Below are 23,125 nucleotides of genomic sequence, written 5' to 3'. Positions count from 1 at the left end.
CACATATATCAGTGGCAGACACCCAAGGTGGTGGAGGTTATCATATGCCAAGAGACAACAGAACACATGTGTATACCTTTGTCTGTGTCTGATGTCTACCTCTTCTTATAAAACCATCAGAATTCATTCATGGGATCTCCATTCTAATGGCTTTATCACAATTAATCACTTTCCAAAAGTGCCACCTCTAAACACCATACTCATCTTCAGCATCCTCTCTTAATATCTCACCATGTGGATTCATTTTAAAGACTCAAAGCACTGGGGGACAAACAATAGCATGTATTATAGAATGCCTTCTTATTTCATCAACCAATGTAGATCTGCTAAACTTCCTTCCTAGGAGGTTGGCATAATCAGAGTATGCAACAGACTAACTGACCTTGAAGGATTGTGTGAGCATGACTGGATGGTCACAATTCTGGCAGGCATGCAGGAAGGAAGTTGCTTGGTAATGGGTTATCTGATTTCAACTCTTCATTTATTTTTATTCTTTCATAACATAAATTTAAGCTGATTTGTTTATTATATGGTGAGCAAAAATGATTGATTTTTATCTGGTTTTATTTATTTCAGGAGAGGAAATCTAATTGTGGAATATTATATTGTTTGTATAGCACTCATTACAGATTTAACATCTGACTTAAGGAAGAAAATGAATGACGAAGATAGGTACTTATATATTGCAAACTCTCAATTTAGAGAAACAATTTTCTGTAAATTTTCTTAAAGGAGAAAGTAAGTGGATCTGTTAAAATAACATTCTTTCTGTAAGTAAATTTTCTCTAAACTATACCTAAATACCATCCCATTCCTAAATTCTGAAAAGGTGATTATGATAAAAAAAATATTGTGATTGAAAAGACATGTTCTTCAAGGTAAATAGTTTATAGTAAACTAAATAATTTAACAAAGGGCTGGGAATAGTTTTTAATACATCTGCACCATCTATATAAAGAAACCAGAAACATTTGCAGTAGGTCTTGATTTGAAAAATCACATTTGTGGATTTAAAATGCAACTATTTTAAAAATGCCATTTACTTTTAAATTAAGTAAATTTAATGAAATTCCAGTGAAAATGCTAAATGGAATTTTTTAAAAGCATAAAAACTCATTGGAACATTTTATTCTGGGTATTTTGAGGCATTTTAAATTAGGCATAATGAAAACTATGTGTTACTGGCACCATGACAAAATGCAAGTTCCAGGAATGAAATATAATTACATGTAATCATTTACTTCATTATAAAATGGCAAGTAAAGCAATAGAAATAAGTAGAATGTTTCTAATGGTTTTAATATAAAGACTAAGCTTTGTGGAAAATAACAAATTCACACATCATTTTGTAAACCAAAATAACCTTTAATACATGAAATATTACATGGGGAAAAAAAAAGAAATCCCCAAAACATTACAAATGTGCCAAGGCGAATACTCTTGTAATAATGATTTCAGAGTTTTATGAAGACAGAAAAAAAGTGACATAATATTGATAGAAGTGAATATGTAATATAATTGACAAAAAACCTCCTGTGTAAGTAAATGAACAATAGACAGAAACCCAGGAAGAATATTTCCAACCCACATTACCAGTGACTCAGGAGTAAACTTGTTGTATATGATGCCAAATTGGTAATTATAAGGGAAATATACTTGTTTATTTCAGAGTTTTCTTGGTCGAATTCTAGCTTTTACTTTGGATAACAATTTCTCTATGCATTATTTTCCTTACTTAAAAATTACAATGGAGGTTTGTTCAGCCATAAAGAAAAATGAAATTGTGGCATTTACCAGTAAGTGGGATAAATTAATGAACCTGGAAACTGTGATGCTAAGTGAAATAGGCCAGACCCAAAAAGCCAAAGATCAAATGCATTCTCTGATATGTGGAAGCTACTCCAAAATATGGAAATGAAAGGCGGGGATGAGGGGAGGGGAGAGAGAGAGAGAGTGAGAGAGAAGGAGGGAGGGGAGGCAGGGAGGGAGAGATGTGCATGTGGAGCCGGGATTTTATCAGATCAATGGGTGTGGAGCAGGAATGGAATAAGGGAAGAATAATGGGATGAATATATCTAACTTTCCCACGTGCATTTATGAATATATCACAGTGAATCTCACCATCATGTATATCTACAAGACACTAGTTGAAAAAAAGTTTAAGTAAATAGCATAAATATAAGTATGTCGGTAGAGGAAAAGAAACAGGGTAAGGGTAGGAAGGAGAAAGGGGAAATACTGGGAACTGAATTAGAAAAAATTATATGCCATGCTTTTATAATTATGTCAAAATTAATCATAATATTATGTATATCTAAAATGAACCAAGAAAATAAATAAATAAATAAGTGAATAATTAAAAAAAAAAAAGAAAGAAATTAAGGACCACAGTGGCTGTTACAGATTTTTAAAAAATTATTAAATGTATTAAATTTAAAGGTAACTTCACAATTTATCATATAATAAATACACAATAAGTATAAGCTATTAAAAACACAAACACAAATTGCATTTAAAAAATGAGCAAAGAACATGAATCAGGAATTCTAAAAATAATAATACAAAATTTAAATTAATAAAGAATATCAATTTTAAGGAAAATATTATTTTTTACTTAAAATAAATAATACCTATTGCTATTAGTTTGTGGGCTAGAGAGAAGTGTAAAGGTTTCAAGAGCATGTCAGGGGGTTTGGCATCTATAGTGGTAGCTGTGGATTTTTCTTTGTTCAGATCCATTTTTTCTTCTCTGGGTAACATCATTCTATTTTATACAATCCTACCCTAAATCTCATACCTTATTTGCATATTGAGGAAGAGCAGAGGACTGAGAGTGAGTGGAAGATGCCATCATTTGTGACATTATTTGAATTCTCAGATAAGCACCCCCTGGAAAATATGTAAAGTCTTCGATGTTTTAATGTCGAATAAATATTGCTTAAATCAACTTTATTGCTTTAAACATGTGGAGTTGAATTTTTGTTGTTTATTTCTAAAAGATACATGAAACATTTAGTGATTACTACTTGAAATTAAGGTCAGATAGTTAAGGAAAACTAAAATATAAAATGAAGAACCAAGAGAATAAATATCTCCTGTTCAGGCTAAGTTGGTGATATTTGTAAGGAAGAGCATCAAAGAATGAACCAAATTTATTTTCTTATTATGACTCAGATAATATCCTTCCTAGTTTGCATCAATGGGAATTATATTAAAAACACTTTTTTCATTTTGAGAGATATGACAAAACTAAGACCCAAGCTTAGGTTGAAGCTGTTTCTGTATAAGCAGAGAATAGGGAAAAGTGAACAGATTAACTTTCTTGATTTCAATTTCCAGACTGGTGCCTTTGAAGGCTTGAAAAACTGAATTATTATACCTAAAAAAATGTATTCTCCAAAATATAAAGCTGAAGGAAAGCATGAAAGATAAATTTGGGACATGGAATATCCCTGATATCTAAGGGTTGTCCTAAATGCTCTCTATTATAAATTTTCTGGATTACAAATTTCACAAAAGTTTTCATGACAAAACTGCCATGGGGTTGCATCCTAATTCTGCAAGTCGTTTAAAGGTACTTTCCTGTTTTTATGTCAGTGTTTGAAATTGTACTGAGCCAGAGGACAAACTGAGTTGAATTTTAGAGAGTAAACAGAACACTGAGACTTATTTCTAAGATACAGAATTTCCAAAATGGATTTTTAGAAAGAGGCAAGACCAAAGCAAACCATGAGTTAATAAGATCTTTTGCTTTAGCCATTTGGCCATAAACATAGCCTGATATATCTTTACAAAAAACAAAAACAAAAAAACCTGTAAAAGCTATCCAAAAGCCAGACTTCAAATACAACCTTACAACTTGAATTCGGGTTCTCTGGAGGAACAAAATCAACAGGAAGTATAATTATAAAAAATAGACTTATTAGATTGGCTCCCGTGAACAGAAGCTGGATAGTCCACAATGGCTGTCTGCAGGCTGGAGAAGAACCAGTAGCTGCACAGTCTAAGAGGCTGAAGCCTCAGAACAAGAGGGATCAATGGTGCTACCATGGTCCGAGACCGAAGGCTTGAAAATCACCAAAGAGTCAGCTTTGGAATAATGAAGCAGCAAGAGTCTGATAGCCTCAGAAGATCACAGCAGCAATCAAGAACCTGTTCTAGAAGACTCCAGCTTGCATCTGCCTTGTTCTGTCAACTTTTATTTCATCCAAACCACCATCCTTTTGAACAGTAGTGCACATGCTTAGCGAGGATCCATTTCAGTTGGCTATCCTACATGCCAATCATTCCTAGACACACCTTCATTAACACACCCATGAGCCACTTAATCATTAGATTTTCTTGATTCAATCAAGCTGACAATTCAAATTAACCATTACACAACTAGACAAGAGAAGAGATAAAGGGGTTCAGTGTGTTGCCAACTTGCCAAAATACTGCAATAAATATACAGTTTATTTTTCATTGTTTCATAGGAAACTCTTCCCTCACCCTGCTCTCAAGACTTGTAATGTGACTGACCACAGGGACAAAATAGAGATGAACATGATTGGGGCAAGGTCTGAACAGGAGCCCTCAGTTGGGAGGAGGATGTTCATATCAACTTGAATCATATATTTGGTGACTAATTCACTTTATTGGATTTTTAAAGCTCTAACAGAATTTTATTTTTTCACTTTTATAAATATTACACTGATAATAATTGTTAAGTTAACATTATTTAGTGGAGTTCAAACATTTGTGAAAGCCCTGAGCATATTTATTTTTTTAAAAAAAGAGATATTTAATAACATACATTTATAAAGCTGTTTATTTTACAATTATTAGCATCTTATAGTCCAATTGAAAGATTGATGAAAATACCCAGTTTGATTTATTTAAAGAAATAGCTGTAGTCTCAATATTTCGAGTAAATGCTACCTTTAGTGAAACTATTTTATTTAAGTTCTTGACCCCATTTATTCAGCTCAAGCATGTGAAGAATTTAGTTGCTCAGATCAACAACTGGTGAGTGGAAAAAAAAATAATGTGTTTCAGTTGAGTGAACTTTGGGCTGAAAACTAACTTAAAACTTGACAAAATATCTCATAGTTTGAACACTTCTCTATTCATTTTCTCTGTTGCAGTCTTTGTCTCTCTTCTATGCTTTAATATTTCACTTCAATTCCTTTTCATATGAATTACTATATTTATTTCATATTATTTCTAGTAAACTGTAAGTCAGCATAAGCAAGTGTACATGCTCCTAACCCTCTACTATTAAGTTTTCAGTAGCAAAAAGAAAAAAAAAGTAATTGATATAATCAAATATATATAAAACAATATTTAATTTTTAGTTTTAGCCCATGGTGGGAAGGTTAACTCTCAATACCAAATAATATGTTCTTTTTACATTCAAAGCATTAAAATCAAGTAAGTCATATTCATGGCAGTCAATAGTATTTTGATGTGTTCAACTTTATTCTGAAACTTGTTAAATTGCCTATATTCGTATTGCAAATCAAAACTTGAAAGTCTCAGAATTTTATAAATTTTATTTAATATCTAATTTGTATTTCAAATCACTATTTTTTGGGGGGAGGTATTACCCAATTACATGAAGAATCAATTTCTCATTTGAAAGTAAACAAACTTTGCACACCTATGGTGCTAATTTTATATCATGAAAAGGATGGTTATCTATTTTGTAGGCGCCCACAGGGACCCTTTAGAAATTTTGATAAGCTGTTTAGTTTTTCCTAATCTACATTTAAATTATTGTAATACAAATACTCTTGTAATATTTTGTTAAAATTTTTTTGGCATTCTTGAACTCTATGTTTTTGAGATGCTCCGGCGAACTATAAAATGGGTATATAACATGTATATGTTATACTATATTTATAGTCATTCCACTTCAAATATAACCTTGTAACTTGATGAAAATATGTCCTAAGTTTTCCCCAGCTTGTAGAAGTCCATTCTTAGGATGCATTCTCTAGGAAACACAAATTGCATTTTGACACTATCATATTCTCTATATACTATGCAAAATATTTTAAAACTGAAACTTTAAGATGATTGGTTATGCATCTAATTACATTTGTGCAGTGTTGTTATAGTTAGATATTAGGTGTTTCCCAAAAGCTCAAGGGTAAGACAAGACACATGCAAGAAATTTTAGAGATGAAATGATTGGGTTATAGGAGGTTTAACCTAATCAGTACATTAATCCCCTGTTAGGGATTAGCTTGGTGGTAACCATAGGCAGGTAGGGTGTGTGAGGGAGAAATAGGTCCCTGGGGGCTTGCCTTTCTGCTTTTGGGGTATGTATCTTGTCTACTTGGAGCAGAGTTCTCTCTCTCTCTCTATTTCCTGTTGCCAAGTTAGTAGTTGCTCTGCCACACCCTTCTGCCATGTAGTTCTGTCTCATCTCAGGCTCTAGGAATGAAGACAGCCATGTATGGACTGAGACGTTTGAAACAATAAACCCCCAAATAAACTTTCCTTCCTCAAATTGTTCTTGTAAGGTCTTTTGTTCACAGAAGCAAAAAAGCTGACTAAAAGAAGTGTTGAGAGAAATTTCTTTTTATTTGTTTAACCATAGTTTTATATTTAATTATTTTAAAATGTTTTTATTATTCCATTATAATTATACATAATATTGGGGTTCATTTTGACATATTCATACATGCATGGAATATGGCTTGATCCACTTTAGTCCTCAGTTGTTGTTATTATTGCCCCTCCCCCTCCTCCTCCTCCTCCTCCTCTTCTTTGAAATGAAAGAAATACTTCATTTAGCATTTGAATTTTGGGTGCAGAATTCAAATTCAGAGATTTCAATGCTATATCATGACTTCTATTTTTTCTTTAAATTTTAATTTCTTATATATGACAACAGAATTCATTAAAATTTACATTACACACATAGAGCACAATTTTTCATATTTCTGATTGTACACAAAGTTGAGTCACATCCTTTGTGTCTTCATACATGTACTCAGGGTAAGGATGACCATTGCATTCCACAGTCTTTCCTACTGCTTTAACCCCTCCCTTCCTCTCCCTCCCCTTTTCCCCTTTGCCCTAGCTAGAGTTCATTTAATCCTCAGATCCCCTCCCCCCCACCCCACCCTCACAGCATATTATGGATCAGCATCCTTAAATCAGAGAAATCATTTGGCATTTGGTTTTGGGGGATTGCTAATTCACTTAGCATTATATTCTTTAGCTTCATCCATTTACCTGCAAATGCCATGATTTTATTCTCTTTTAATGCTGAACAATATTCCATTGTGTATATAAGCCATATTTTTTTTATCCATTCATCTACTGAAGGGAAACTAGGTTGGTTCCACAGTTTAGCTATTATGAATTGTGCTGCTATAAACACTGATATGGCTGTGACCCTGTAGTATGCTGTTTTTAAGTCCTTTGGGTATAGACTGAGGAGAGGAATAGCTGGGTCAAATGGTCTTTCAATTCCCAGTTTTCCAGGGAATCTCTATACTGCTTTCCATATTGGCTGCACCAATTTGCAGTCCCACTAGCAATGTATGAGTGTGCCTTTTTCCCCGCCAACACTTATTGTTGTTTGTATTCTTAATAGTTGCCATTCTGACTTGAGTGAGATGAAATCTTAGAGTAGTTTTGAGTTGCATTTCTCTATTTGCTAGAGATTTTGAACATTTTTTCATATATTTGTTGGTTGATTGTACATCTTCTTCTGAAAAGTGTCTGAAAACTACAGAATGGTAAAGAAAGAAATTAAAGAAGTCCTTAGAAGTTGAAGAGATCTACCTTTTTCTTAGATAGGCAGAATTAATATTGTCAAAGATAGTAGAATGAAACAGACATTATTACTTTATGTATGTATATGATTGTATGACCAATATGATCCTACAATATGTATAATCAGAAAAATGAGAAATTATATCCCATTTATGTATGATATATCAAAGTATATAAGTGCATTCTACTGCCATGTATAACTAATTAAAACAAATTTAAAAAATTTAAAAATTACCATACTAACAAAAGCACTATACAGATTTAAGGCAATTCCAATGAAAATCTCAATGACATTCCTCATAGAAATAAAATAAGCAGTCATGAAATTTATCTGGAAAAATAAGAGACCCAGAATAGTCAAAGCAATCCTTAGCAAGAAGAGTGAAGCAGGTGGCATTATTGTACCAGACCTTAAATTATATTACAGAGCAATAGTAACAAAAACAGCATGGTATTGACACCAAAATAGACTTGTAGATCAATGGTACAGAATAGAGGACATAGAGACGAACCCACATAATTACAGTTATCTTATATTTGACAAAGGTGCCAAAAATGCACATTAGAGAAAAGATAGCCTCTTTAACAAATGGTGCTGGGAAAATTGGAAATTCATGTGCAACAAAACGAAATTAAACCCCTATCTCTCACCATGCACAAAACTCAACTCAAAGTGGATCAATGACCTAAGGAATTAAACCAGAGACACTACACACTATTAGAAGAAAAAGTAGGCCCAAATCTCCATCATGACGAATTAGGAACCAACTTCCTTAATAAGATTCCTATAGTGCAAGAGTTAATATCAAGAATCAATAAATGGGATGGATTCAAACTAAAAGCTTCTTCTCAGGAAAAGAAACAATCAGTGAGTTAAACAGAGAGCATACAGAATGGGAGCAAATCTTTACCACAAGCACATCAGATAGAGCACCAATTTCTAGTATATATGAAACACTCAAAATCCATAACACCAATCAATCAATCAATCAATCACCCAATCAATAAATGGACCAAGGAACTGAACAGTCCTCAGTACTTCTACTTTGCTTCCCCTTTTCCCTTCTTCTTGCCACTTCCTCTCTCTACTGATTTTCCTTCTATTTATCTATTGTTTTTTAAGTTGATGCTTTATAGATATACATAAAAAGTGGGATTCAGTGTGGTATATTCACATATGTAAATAGCATAATTTGGTCAATTTCATTCCACGGTTATTTCTTTTACCTATCCCTCTTTTTCCTCCTCAGTCCCATTTTCTGGCACCACCATCTCCCTTCTATATTTTTTCCTAATTTTGCTCTTGTTTTCTAATACGAGAGAGATATTTGACCCTTTGATGTTCTGAGTGTGGCTTATCTCACTTAGTTTGATGTTCTCTATTTCCATCAGTTTACCAGAAAATGCCATTATTTTATTCTTTTTTAGACTGAGTAAAACTGCATTGTGTGTGTGTGTGTGTATATATATATGTGTGTGTATATATATATTTTATATATATATATTTTTAGCCCTTCATCAGTGGACAGATACCTGGGATGGTTCCATACTAGGTTTATGAATTGTGTTGCTATAAACATTGATATGCCTGTCTTTTAGTTGGGATTATGTTTATTTTAATCCTTTTGGCTAAATATCAAGGAGTGGAATAGCTGGGTAATATGGATTCCATTCTTAGTCTTTTAGAGGAATCTCCAAACTGCTTTCCAGAGTAGTACTAATTTACAATGTATGAATGTACCTTTTTCCCCACATTCTTGCCAGAATTTCTGATGATATGCATTCTTCATGGCTGCTGTTCAACTGGACTGAGATGAAATCTCAATGTTGTTCTCAGTGTTGTTTTGATTTGCATTTCCCTTGTTGCTAGGAACGATGATCATTTTTGCATATATTTGTTGGCCACTTGTATTTCTTTATTTTTTATTTTATTTTACTATTTTTCTTTTAATTTGGGACTTTAAGGTTAAAAAGCTTTGAAAAAACAACACATTACCTAAGAAGATAAGGTTATTTAACAAGAACACAAAAAACTGAAGAATGAAAGAAATTCATAAGTTAACTCATCTGGCTCACATGAAGAAGTAGACTCTCCCAAGACACAGAAAACAACCATTGGGTCAGATACTAAGACGTCTAAAGGGCAAAACAAACGAACAAACAAACAAATATATCTCATGCCCTAGCTATGTCTTTCCCCCTCAGTTGATTCTAATCAAGGATCTTAGTTTCTCTCTCTCTCTCTCTCTCTCTCTCTCTCTCTCTTTAAAATTTTTCTTTGAAATACAGAGATTCTGTGTCCACCATCTTCATGTAAAAATCAGTATAATGTACTTAAGTTTCCAAGTTAAGTAGCTAATGGCCTAGCTCAAATCTTACAGTAGGAAATCATATACAAGGGCTGGGGTTGTGGCTCAGTGGTTGAGAGCTTGCCTCTCATGCATGAGGCACTGGGTTCAATCCTCAGCAGCACATAAATAAAAAATAAATAAATAAAATAAAGATATTGTATCCATCTACAAAAAAAAGGAATCATATTCAGAGAAAATAAATTGTGATCAGTGTTCTAGTAGAGACACATAAATTAGATAGTGTAAAATTTAGTGTATTATATAAATACCATGAAGAAGATCGAGAGAGAAATTTTGCAGATATAGCCTTATAAAGTTTATAAAGCTCCTACTTACTATGTATCTTGCCCTCAGGTAACTGAAATTTTACTTTGAGCTCCACAATTGTGTGTTGAGTGGGGTACATGTGTGTGATAGATTAATTTTTTTTTTTGTACCAGGCATTGAGCTCAGGGGCACTTCACCATATCTACAGCCCTATTTTTTGTATTTTATTTAGAGACAGGGTTTCATTGAGTTGCATAGTGCCTTTGTTTGTGCTGAAGCTGGCTTTGAACTCACAAGCCTCCTGTTTCAGCCTCCCAAGCCCCTGGGATTACAGGTGAATGCCATCATGCTAAATTTTTAGTATATAGTGTTACCTTAAATCTGGGAGTTTTTGTTTTACTATTGTGGAAAATATTCTTGCTTAATTTTCTATCCTCTTATTTTATTTTCACTTTCTCCCTTCTCTGCTTTGTAATTATTTCCATTTATTCCAGTTGTTTAAACTCCTGAATTTCAAATAATTTTGCATTTCTCTAATTTTCTTTGTTATCAATTCTAGAGATATGCTTAAAATTTCCCTCTATCATACTAAAATTTCATTTTATTTTTGTATTGTACAATATCTAAGAAATAATTCTCTTTTTAAAATTTATTTGTCATTTTTCATATTATCTGTCTGTGGGTTATAATGCATATATGTTAAATAGGCTGCTTTTGCCATTTCATAATCTACACATACATTAAAACATTGTGTTGTATACTATAAATCTATGAAACTTTTGCTTGTCAATTAAAAAATAAATATGAAAAAATGAATTGGGAACATTTGATCTCTGTGTTGATTAAGTTATAGTGTGTACAAAATGAACTTTTGTTAATGTTTGGGGAAATGGAATTTAATTAGCTGTCTTCATATTTATGCATATATATATTATTAAATTAATTAAATTATATTCTGTTTGTTGTAATGTTTTGATAAAGTAACACTTTTAAGGCTGTAGTACATTCATCCATAGATTTTAAAATGTCATAAAATCATTAACTCATTTGCCCTGCTGTGGCAACAATTGAACCATATATCTCAGGTGAAACAATATATTTTGATTAAATAATGTGAATATTTTTAGGTCTTTAGAATGTGGTAAACAAAGAAATAATCTAATTTTTAAATTTTAGTTGTTTTGCAAAATGTTGCCTTAAAGTAAAATAAGGTATGCATAAAAAATAAAACCTGTTTCTGTGATCTTTGCAATACAATAGAATTTGAAGTCAGAATAAATATTCAGGATCAATGGCATTCAAATCTTCTAAGAATTACTTAGAATTTTTCTGTCCATCATCTTTAGGGTAGTTGGCCAGCACTTCAATATATATGGCCAGAGTCAGTTGGCAGGAGCATGACATTGTCAGTTAAATGCATTTTTAGTAACTTCTCTATGCTGATCCAAGTCAAACAGGTCTTTTTTAAATTTCACTTTTTATATTGTCATAAATTTGAGTGATTTGTACAAAGTAGAAAAAATTGCACTCACGTAAAGAAATTTTATTTCCCTCATATTTTTGTTACATGCACATACAATGAACATAACATACAACATCATCAGTGAAACCAGAAATGCAAATAGTTATATTTGGTGCTTTAGTTTTTATAGTATAAGCTTTTTGTATTATTGAGTATTAAACAGTTACATTTCTAATAAATGTTATACATTTTTATGTGTTTTACTAAACTCAGTTTCTATAAAACTATGGAATCTAATATTTTGAATACTTAGAATTGCAAAACAATAGCATGCTAATATCACTTTTTAATCTAGTTGTTATCTAAACATATTTCTCCAGAGTAAAATTCTTTAGTATATGTGAGTATGATATCCAATTGTTAAATACATCTATTGAGGAAACTGCAGACATGTTTTAATAATATTCTATTTTATAACTAGACAAAGATGTGTCTGAATTTAATAATTCCCACCACTATATTACTATAATGACCCATCACATTATTAATATTACATGATGTCACTACTGGATCATTTGAGATATAATAAGATTTTTAAAGTAAAACTTGAGAAATATAGCCTTAAACATATTTTTAATGGAACAGAGGTAAAAGATGATGATTTTGATTTAAAAAATAAACATTAAAAAAACTCCCATAAAATCATATCACTACACAATTTCCCCAAAGTATAATCGCAGTGACTTATTTCCTCCAAGTGACACTCTGCTTGTGTATAGTTACTACCCATTTAATGCATATCAGTGGTTTAATCCATTAATTAGGTTACACATTACATAATCTAGTAATTTCACTTATAAAAATTATTGAATTTTCTCACATATGAGCTTTATATGTAAATGATAACATGGCTTTCCTTATCTCTCCTATCAGCCAAAAGTCCTGCTTATACAAAAAAAAAAAAAAAATTACTGAAAAGAGATTGGATTCTTGGTGGCAACTTTGAAAGTTGCAATAGAACTTTTAGAAAACAAAGAGGAATAGTTTTTTATTCTTTTACTTGTTTGCTTGATTTGACTGATACATGGTAAAGGTATCAGCAGAGCTATTTCACAGAGTATCTTGCACTCCCAGCTACCATTTCACCACCAGGATGAGACGCTGCATGGTGTCACATACCTCTGCTATTTTGCTTCTGGTAGTGGTAGTGACAACATCATTGTTACAACAATTCTTAGTTCCATGTTTAAAAATATTCACATATATCTCCTACTAGTCCAGAATCACCTATGTATTAGGGTGGACTCTTTATCTCACAGAGGTTTGCAATTTGAGGAAATATCTAATTGAGGAAAAGGGCATAAAAATCTTCAAAGACCAAGCAATGACACATTTGCCTCTGTCGCAACATTTACATGCTAGATGTCCAATATAATGAAACAATTTTAAGGCAGCTATGATTACTATGCCAAGTTTTGAAGAGAAGTGTGTTCTACTAGGGCAAATTTGATCAGATAGACATTTCTGTTACATGTAACTGACTCAGACCCAGGAAAAGGGAATAAATTTAGGCAGGACCCCCCTGGCTCCTGTATTAGTTTCTTGTTGTGCTATAACAATTAATCACAAACTTGAGGCTATAATAACATTAACTTATTCTCTCATAGTTCTGTAAAGCACAATTTTGAAATTGGCTCACTGTTGTAAAATCATGGTGTTGTTGCCAGGGGCCTAATTCTTTTAGAAGCTTTAGAGAAAAATATGTACTTTTCCTCTTCTAACTTCTGGTAGGTACTGACATTTCTTGACTTATGACCCCTCCAATCTTGTGACCCCCTCACATCAAAGATCCCTTTTTCTCCTTTGAAAGGGTTGAAGAGGATATATGTGATTGCTTTTAGGGCCCACATAGATAATTCAAGATAAAATGATCTGAACAGCCTTAATTTAATTATATCAGCAAATTATTCTTTGTCATATAAATTAATGTGCATCGGTTCCAGGGATGAATGCAGAAATATAATTTGGTGTGAAGCTTTCACCAGACAACTACAGTCTGCCTTCTGGAGCCTAAAGATTCAAATCTGTAGCATAAGCAAAATACTGTCAATCCATTCCAAAGTACCTATGAGTTTCATTCCATTAGAGCACATTAGAGAATTAAAGACCATATCTGAATACCATTTCAAGCATCCTAAATATCACAGTCCTAATCATCTCAATCAGGTGTGGGTATCTCTGGATTTTAGTCTCTATGGGGATAAAATTCTTCTCCCTCCATGAACCTACAAAACTAGTAAGTGAGTTTTCTGTTTCCAAAGTACAATAGTGGGGATGATGGGGTAGGTACAGGATAAAGTTGGAGCCATTCCCATCCACAAAATTAGACTTTGAAAGAAGAAAGAAATCACTGACCAAAAGACATTTAAAACTCCAGCAGGAAAAATTCTGTTTTGCTCCTGGGTCAGGAATCCTTTTGGGGTGTGATGTTTTGCCCCTCTGGGTCAATGATGGATACAAAAATCAGCATAGTATAGAAAAAGCAGATCCCAGAGAGGAAGAAATTGTTACAGTTTGAAAGATAACTCAAAATTTATCTACCAAAAAGAAAATGTTAGAAAACCTTAAAAATATACTAAAAATCATATTGGAGATTGTGACTTTCTTAGAATGAGAATAAAGTACACAGTTGAATTTTCTCAGAACCAGACCTGTTCAGTATCCCAAACATGCATGTAATTTAGCCAGTGTATTGTTATCTCTTTTACTGGTATACTTTTGTAAATGCACATTGGATTTGGAATGATAAATTGTATATCTGTATTAATAATTTCAAGTAAAGCATTTAATTTTCTAAACTGCTATTATTAATCTAGAATGTACATGAGTCTTATCACAAAGAAGAAAGAAAAACAAAAGGGTTTCTATAGCAGGTGGCAAAGATTCTCTCCTTGAGAAAATTTTAGTTATGCTCCTCTGAGCCCTCTGCATGAATAGACCACTCTTTGTTTATTTCTCTCTGATCTTGAAAAATCTAGTTTGATCAAGAACCCTGCTAAGTCTGTTTAGGAAAAAACTCCCATCATTATTATATGACCACGCCTATGTATTATCACACTGGCTTATAGTCAGCAAGAATTTTATTACATTGGTTTAGCAAGAATCTCCCTTTTGCCTGATATTTCTTCTTAGTAATTTCCCATCAACCCCTCCTCCCCCCTACACCAAGGACTATTGCTCCTTTCATATAAATCCCCACTTGTACTTTTGAAGTCAGAGTTGAATGCTCTTTCCCCCTCTGCAAGATCCAATTGTCATGGTCTTTATAACCATATCCTTGCCTCCTCTTTTAAAGAGTTGCTTATTGTCTTTAAGATGTTTTATAAATTTTTAAAATGATAATCATTTCCTAAAATCATGCTTTTCTTGAAAGAGTATGTTTGCCATTTTATAATAAAACAGTCTTGCCTCTCTATTTAAAATCCATTGATGTATATATGCTTTTAAAATGACAGATATAGTCTTTTGCAAGGAAAAGAAGTTAAGCTACCAAACAATGTGTCAAAATCTACTTTTCTTGTTACTTTGTATTTGCAAGACTGCTTGGTTAATGATTTGAAAAAAAAAAAAAATGTTCCACTGCCCCATTTGACAGTGGGTGAAATGAAGCAGCATTGTCATACTTCACTGCATTTAGGATCAACCACATGTCAAATTCTTTTGAGATAAACTGAAAAACATTAACTGATTTTTTTTTTTCCTGGCAAACCTTATTTCGGAAACAATTTCCTGATATATCCTGCCCTTCTTATGAAAAGAGAAAAAATAACTTTTTTAAAACAAAATAATTCTGGTGGGTATGAAAGAGCTATTTTTTTATACATTGCATATTGAATTTTGTTATTTGCCTTGTTTATTTACTTATTATCTAATGATATTGAGAGTTATCATTTGTTTAGCAGTTCCTATACATTAGGGTTTATACTAGATGTTTTATTTAAGATAGTTAAAGGAAAGTAATTATAGGTGAGGCGAAAATTTTACCCTTTTAGGGTATTATGCTTTCCATAAAGTCTGAAAATGATCATTCCATTATAATCCATGGTCTTTGTAACAATGAATATGAAAGTAGACTTTGTCTATATTTCATCTCCATTTTTAATTCATGAGCTATATAAAATTGGTCCAAGAATAAATTTTGAGGGTTTAAGGGTCATTGTTTTAGATCATTAATATATATCTTTTGTATAAAAGAAAATCTAAAATATTTGTTCTAAAGCCCAATTAAGTTATTACATGCAGTCATGAATACATGATCAATAGCAATCTGTGATTCTAAGTCATTGTGCAATAGCCAAAATGACACCCTCAGCATGAAACTAATCCAACTCCTGGACAATGAACTAATGGGAATTTTTTTTTTTTTTTTTTTTTTTTTTGGCATTGAGAGGCCTCAAAGTAGACTTACCTGGGTCATTCATATACTGTAATTGATATACAGAAGCTAATTAATTTCACTGTCTCTAAATGTCATGGGCTCCTCACTACCATTTGTGACAACTTTTATTCTTTGCAGTTTATTATGTATATTTGCCTGACAAAGAATGCTGTTCAATTGTTCTTTCTCTCTTGGTCTTTCCACAAATAACCCAAAATGTAATGATATTCTGCATTATGCAAGTAGGAACATTCCCAATATCTGCTTATCTATAAGTTGCCTTTTGTTTTTGGCTAAGTCTGGGACAGAAGTATTCTTTTTTTTTCAACTTATTCTAATTTGTTATATATGATAGTAGAATGCATTTCAATTCATATTATACATATAGAGCACAATTTTTCATATCTCTGGTTGTACAGTAAGTAGATTTACATCATTCGTGTCTTCATACATGTACTTAGGGTAATGATGTCCATCTCATTCCACCATCTTTCTACCCCCATTCCTCCTCCTCTCCCCTCCCACCATTTTGTCCTATTAGTGTTCTTCTAATCCTCCAAAGCTCTGTCCCCACCACAACCTCAATATGAATCAACATCTTTATATCAGAGAAAACATTCGGCATTTGTTTTTGTGGGATTGGATAATTTCACTTAGCATTATATTCTCCAACTCTATCCATTTACCTGCAAATGCCATGATTTTATTCTCTCTTAATGCTGAATAATATTCCATTGTGTACATATACCACATTTTCTTTATCCATTCATCTACTGAAGGGCACCTAGGTTGTTTCCACAGTTTAACTATTGTGAATTGAGCTGCTATAAACATTGATGTGGCTGTGTCCTTGTAGTATGCTGTTTTTAAGTCCTCTGAGTATAGACTGAGGAGAGGGATAGCTGGGTCAAATGGTGGTTCCATTCCCAGTTTTCCAGGGAATCTCCATATTGCTTTCCATATTGGCTGCACCAATTTGCAGTCCCACCAGCAATGTATGAGTATGCCTTTTTACCCGCATTCTCACTAACACTTATTATTGTTTATATTTTTAACAGCTGCCATTCTGACTCAGAATAGATAAAGCAATCCTCAGCAAGAAGGGTGAAGCAGGTGGCATCACTATAACAGACCTTAAATTATACTACAGAGCAATAGTAACAAAAACATCATGGTATTGGCACCAAAATAGACTTGTAGACCAATAATACAGAATAGAAAACACAGAGACTAACACACATAATTATGGTTATCTTATATTTGACAAAGTTGCCAAAAACATACATTGGAGAAAAGATAGCCTCTTTAACAAATGGTGCTGGGGAAACTGAAAATCCATATGCAACAAAATGAACTTAAAACCATATCTCTCACCATGCACAAAACTAAACCCAAAGTGTATCAAGGACCTAGTAATTAAACCAGAGGCATTCTTACTAATACACCATGGTAAGGAGATCTGGTTCCCCCATGGGAGCCTCAAATTAAACCAGAAGTTGAAATTCTGTTTTGTCTCCTCACCTTTCTGAGATAGTTTCCACTTCCATATTCCTACTTTTCCCCCCTATTTCCTTTCTGATATCACTGAGGGTTGGCTTTTAAATATAAGTATCACTGTTTTGGGGATTGTTCCATGCATTAAAAAAACATCTAATATGGTGGTTTTTTATGAAAGAGACATGAAGAAAAGGAAAAATCCCTTTGGAAATATAGATATTTGCATGGGCAATATTTATAGAAAAATAATCAGTATAATGGAAAGTTTAGCAATGAGTTTTTTTTTTTAATTTAGTGGTCATAGTAGTTATCTTACAAAATTATTTTGAAGTTTAAATGACATAACCTTAAAAAGTCTCCATATTAAAATAAGGTATCAAAATAAAGAGTCATTATATCCCTGAGTATTTTGACAGTTACATCAATAGTCTGAACACTAAACCCCATATATTGGTATTTTAAGTAAGAAACAACAGATACCACGGATAATGGTAGCTCACATAAGAAATCCCTTGCTATCTTAAAAACCATTTTTTTGTCATTTTCAAAATTAAATTGCAAAAATCACTAAACTCTTCAACATGTACTTTTGTTTCCAACATCAAGATATTTAATTCTTGAAGTTCTTGTCTAAATTGCATTTTGCAAATACATTGGGAGCCAATAAAATTGGAGAACTGCCAATTAGATTAACATATGTTCTCTGGAAATACTTTTCATTAAATCTCTCAATCAGCTACCATTATACATGGTAGTTACATCTCTAAACAAGAAGGGAGTTATCTTATTCTAATAATTGAATATATCCTGTTTTATTGAAATTTATTATCATTGAAATTTTTGAGCTTTAAAAGAAAGTCTATCAAAACATTCCTAATCTTAAAAGTAACTCAAAGACCAGGTTGATAATTTAAAAATGTGTGTATGTATGAAATAAATTTTAAAATTTATTTTTATCATGATATCTTGTTGTCATGATAGCATGTTATGATATTTTCATGCATTTATTCCCATGCATATTTTAATGCATATTTAAATAAAATTTGCTGTATGAGAATTCAAATGGTGCCAGTATAATTTTGTTAAAAATAAGAATGTTTTTGAGCATAGTAGTCCCTACACTGTCAACAATAACAGTCTCATTTGCCATAGGGAAAAAAAAAAACTATAAACTATGAAAAATTTGGGAGCAATTTTAACATTCAAATTTGAATCTGTATCTGTTGACTTTTAAGAAGAAAATATCCAAATAAAGTTTATACTTGTAAATGGAGAAATGTGCCAATGTAAACCACAATAAAAGCACTCAGTACACGATAATAGGTAAAAGTATGAGCCTTGGAGCTAAGCTACAAACAACAGTTCCAATTCTTACTGAATAATTATTGCTAGTTTGCATTGCTTCTCTGAACCTCAATTTCTCTCCAAAGAAATAGGGTTAATGATAGTATCTAACTAAATGGAATTTAATAAGATTTGTGAGCTGATATATGCATACATTCAATAATCCACTAATATTACTATTATTATCCACTAATATTACTATTATTACATCTACATTTAGATGGTGTATCATGAGTTGTTTATTCAAAATATATAAATCAGTTGATGTTCCTAACTGACTACAATTCCAATATGCTGGAAAGTTTGAAATTTAAAAAAATAGAACATTAACACCAAACAAACAAAAAGTATTTCATTAGTTGTGATGTTTTTATTCTTAGGTTTGTTTCATTTAGTTTTCATATTTTCAAGGGTGATCAAGATTGTTACATTCCCATTTAATATGGCATTCTTCATCATATTCTATATCAAATTGAAAGTCAAAACTGTTAAATATTATATGTCCAGAAGTTATTTGTATGGTGCAAAATGTTCATTTGTTTTTAGCTAAAAATAAACATTGAAGTTTATGAAAACATTTAAGTATATATTTCAGTATATAGTATTTTTCCATTTATTTGCTATACATTGTAAACAGTTTGACAAAATATTTTTGCTTCTTTTTTTGACTTTCAAAATTAGAAGCATCAGCAATCATCTTGTCAACTTCTTTTCTACAAATAAAACAGTTACTTCACTTATTTTCTGTTTACAGCTTTAATGGCATCCACCTTAAAACTATTTCGAAAGAAATATGAATAAGAATGTTCTCTTAACTGTTTATACAATCACTTTGACCACCACACTGCTGAAAGTATAATAACACTTATTTTGGGTCTGCTGAACAATTCAATGGATTCATGAATATAAATCAGTTATTTAGTGCTTGCTTAGCAGGTAGTAAATTCATAGATAGCTGTTTACAGGTTTGCAAACTTCAAGTCCATATCAAATTACATTTTTTCAGATAATCTCATCTCTATTTACATAAACACAATTCTAGTTTCAAAATTTAGTCATTTATTTTAGTTGTACATGACCCGATCACATGCTTATGAAGGGAAACTATTCGACTACTCCAAATATGGGTTTGTTTTTCTCCAAGATACAAAATGCAATATTAGAATGATTTATTATGGTCAGCATTATAACTGCAATCAGTGACACAGGTTTGTCCAATCAAAACTTGCTCTCAGAACTCAGCAAAATACTATGATCTTATTATTACTATTATTATTAATGGACATGCAGATCTTTTTGCTGGGTATAGCATATTTTCAGCAGACTGTGTTATTGTTCCATCTATTTCTCTGTGTTACTTGTTTTCTACTTTCATCTTTTCCTGGTTTCAGTTATATCTTAGTTTATATCTCTGCACATTAAATTTTTTAAAACATACATTTTTAGCAGAAACGCTGGATAAACAAATTTCTATATTCATTTCAAAAGGAAAAAAATTCAGGGAGATACAATCCACCGAATGAAGAATGCTTCTATTCTTAATCCTTTATCCAAATGACTTCTTTTCACAATAAACCAAAAGGCCTTTGTACTTTTTAGCAAAAAACTACACAATTTGAGAAAAAAAAAAATATCATGCATTTTTCTAATTTCAAAGTCAAAATAAAATTAATATCATCAATGGAAACAAATCAACACAGTCATGCTTTTTATTAAAAATTTTTATTTCTTTATAAATTTATATTATTGAAAATGAGTGCAAGGTACCTGTGTGGTTTTTACAAAGGCACCTATGGAGAGTTTCATAAACTCAACAGAAAATATATGGTATTACTCTTATAAGACCATTAAGTTACAGATGTCCAATAAGTTTATGTGAACCACAATATTAAGGAATATGAGAAGAGAATCCAGGATGAAGCAGAAGTCTATAACGGGAAGTGAAGTAGGAGTTGTCAAATGTGTTTGTTAAATTTAAGATCAGTGCATCATGGCATAATCATGAATTTCCGAATGTATCATTACTGTTTACAAATGGAATTTAAAAGTATTTTGAAGTTTCAGTCATGTAACTAAATCAGTAGTCTACTCCCCCTATAAACCCTAAAAGGTTTTGTAAACACACAGACCTATTGATCAATTGCTCTTCCATAAATTAGAATTCAAGATTAATTTATAAAGTCAACATTTCATAAGACACTATCAGTACCCATCTTTTAAAGTATAGCTAAGGTGAAGCATCTGTGGCGATTCTTTACCTGCTCTCCTCATGTAGATGATCATTCTATTTTTTTTCTTCTTTTAAAATATTTTGGAGGAGAACATGGCAGCCGCGGAGAGCGGCTGAAATGCCTGTTCTTCAGGCCAGGCGAGCGGGAGACTGACGCTGCTTGCCGAGCCCTGTCCTCCGATGGCTGGACCGCGGCCTCGAGCGCCTCGGTCGCCTGTTCGCCGCTGTACCTTCGGGCAGAGCCTGCTCTGGGGTCGTTCTGCATCCCCCTGTGAGGGGACCCGTGCTCCAGAGGAGGGGGCCGGAGAGCCGCGGCTGCAGCCGCTTGGGCCCCGGGGGCCGGGCACCGGGCCGAGGAGCGGCGGAGGCCGAGGTGGCGCCGCTATAGTCGCGGATGAGCATGGTGCCCGTGAGCGCGGGCCAGAGGCGGTGGCAACGGCAGCAGGGTTTCATTTCTAGAAATCTGGACTGGAAATAGAAGCAGCAGTTTGTATAATCCCAAGAACTTGCTTATGCCAGGAAGCTGTAAGGGTAAAATGAATATCATTGAGGAGATCCAACATGGCGGCAGGCGCGGAGAGATCAAGTCTCTGACCTCTTCAGCTGCACGTTCATAGGGAGCCGTAAATTGTCTAAATGCTGTTTGCTCAGGATTACTAGGCAATGCTGAGCTGACGTGGATCTGGGGCGAACAGTCTGGGCCCCTCAGAACACACACACCGAGCCCAGATCGCCTGTTTCTCGTGACTCAGCACTAACGATCCCGATGAAATAACTGGTCGGCCCTTCTGAACTTACAGAGGTAAAAGCCAACCGAGCCTTCATAGGCAGTGGCCACAGGATTGAAACGGGGATTGGGAGAGACAGTCAGGACCCACCCGTTGCATTGGTCACCTGGCAAAGGGAAGGAACGGTCACCATTTGCATGGGATACCACATTGGCAGAGAACTGATGTCACGGGCGGAGGAGATAACTTCATTGAAACCAGTGCGACAGGTGTGTAATCCTCTAGCCATGTCTCTCCGCACAGCGGGGAAACCTTAAGGGCCCCTCCCAGCTCTCCTGTGAGCGCGATAGCCAGACCAAGGGAATCAGGAGTGGCGCGGGACTCACGGAGCGGAACTCCCAGCTACCGCTCCCACCAGTGCTGACAACTGAGGTCTCTTGCACCAGCTACTGGGGGCGTGGCTACTGGAGGGCAAGCAAATTCGCTGGGGGTTCTCAGCCCCAAGCTCTACAAACTTAGGGTCTGAGGGAGGCAAACAGGGAGAGTGTGCCCAGGCGTTCATGAAAACAGGGCTCCCAGGAGCAGCAGACCTGGTGTGTAGCCAGTATTGTGGTGAGCGTCACAGGTGAGCGGGGCCTGGCTTGAGAAAACACAAGAGAAGGCCCTAGACACTCAGGATTGGAGACCTGCCCAGTCTGGGAGGAAGAGCTGCTGCACAGTGATTGGTTCCCACCTATTGAGAGGAGAAGCTTGGCCCAGTGGGCACAGCTCCACCTACTGGAAAAGAAGTTAATCGAACTCTATGACTGCATTTATTATTATTTTTTTTTTCTTTTTCTTTCATTTTCATTTTTTTGTTGTTGTTCTTTAACTTTTTTTAATGTTTTTAATTTTTTTTAATTATTTTATTTTATTATTATTATTATTTTAAATTTAAATTTTCATTTTTTTATTATCATTATTATTTTTGTAAAAAATTTTATTCTTTCTTTCTTTATTTTCTATTTTTTTTGTTTCTTTTGTCTTTTCATTTCT

The sequence above is a fragment of the Marmota flaviventris genome, chromosome 12 (genome assembly GCF_047511675.1).
Source record: "Marmota flaviventris isolate mMarFla1 chromosome 12, mMarFla1.hap1, whole genome shotgun sequence".
Lineage (NCBI taxonomy): Eukaryota > Metazoa > Chordata > Mammalia > Rodentia > Sciuridae > Marmota > Marmota flaviventris.
The sequence above is the reverse complement of the archived record's forward strand: the minus strand, read 5'-3'. Positions refer to the sequence as shown.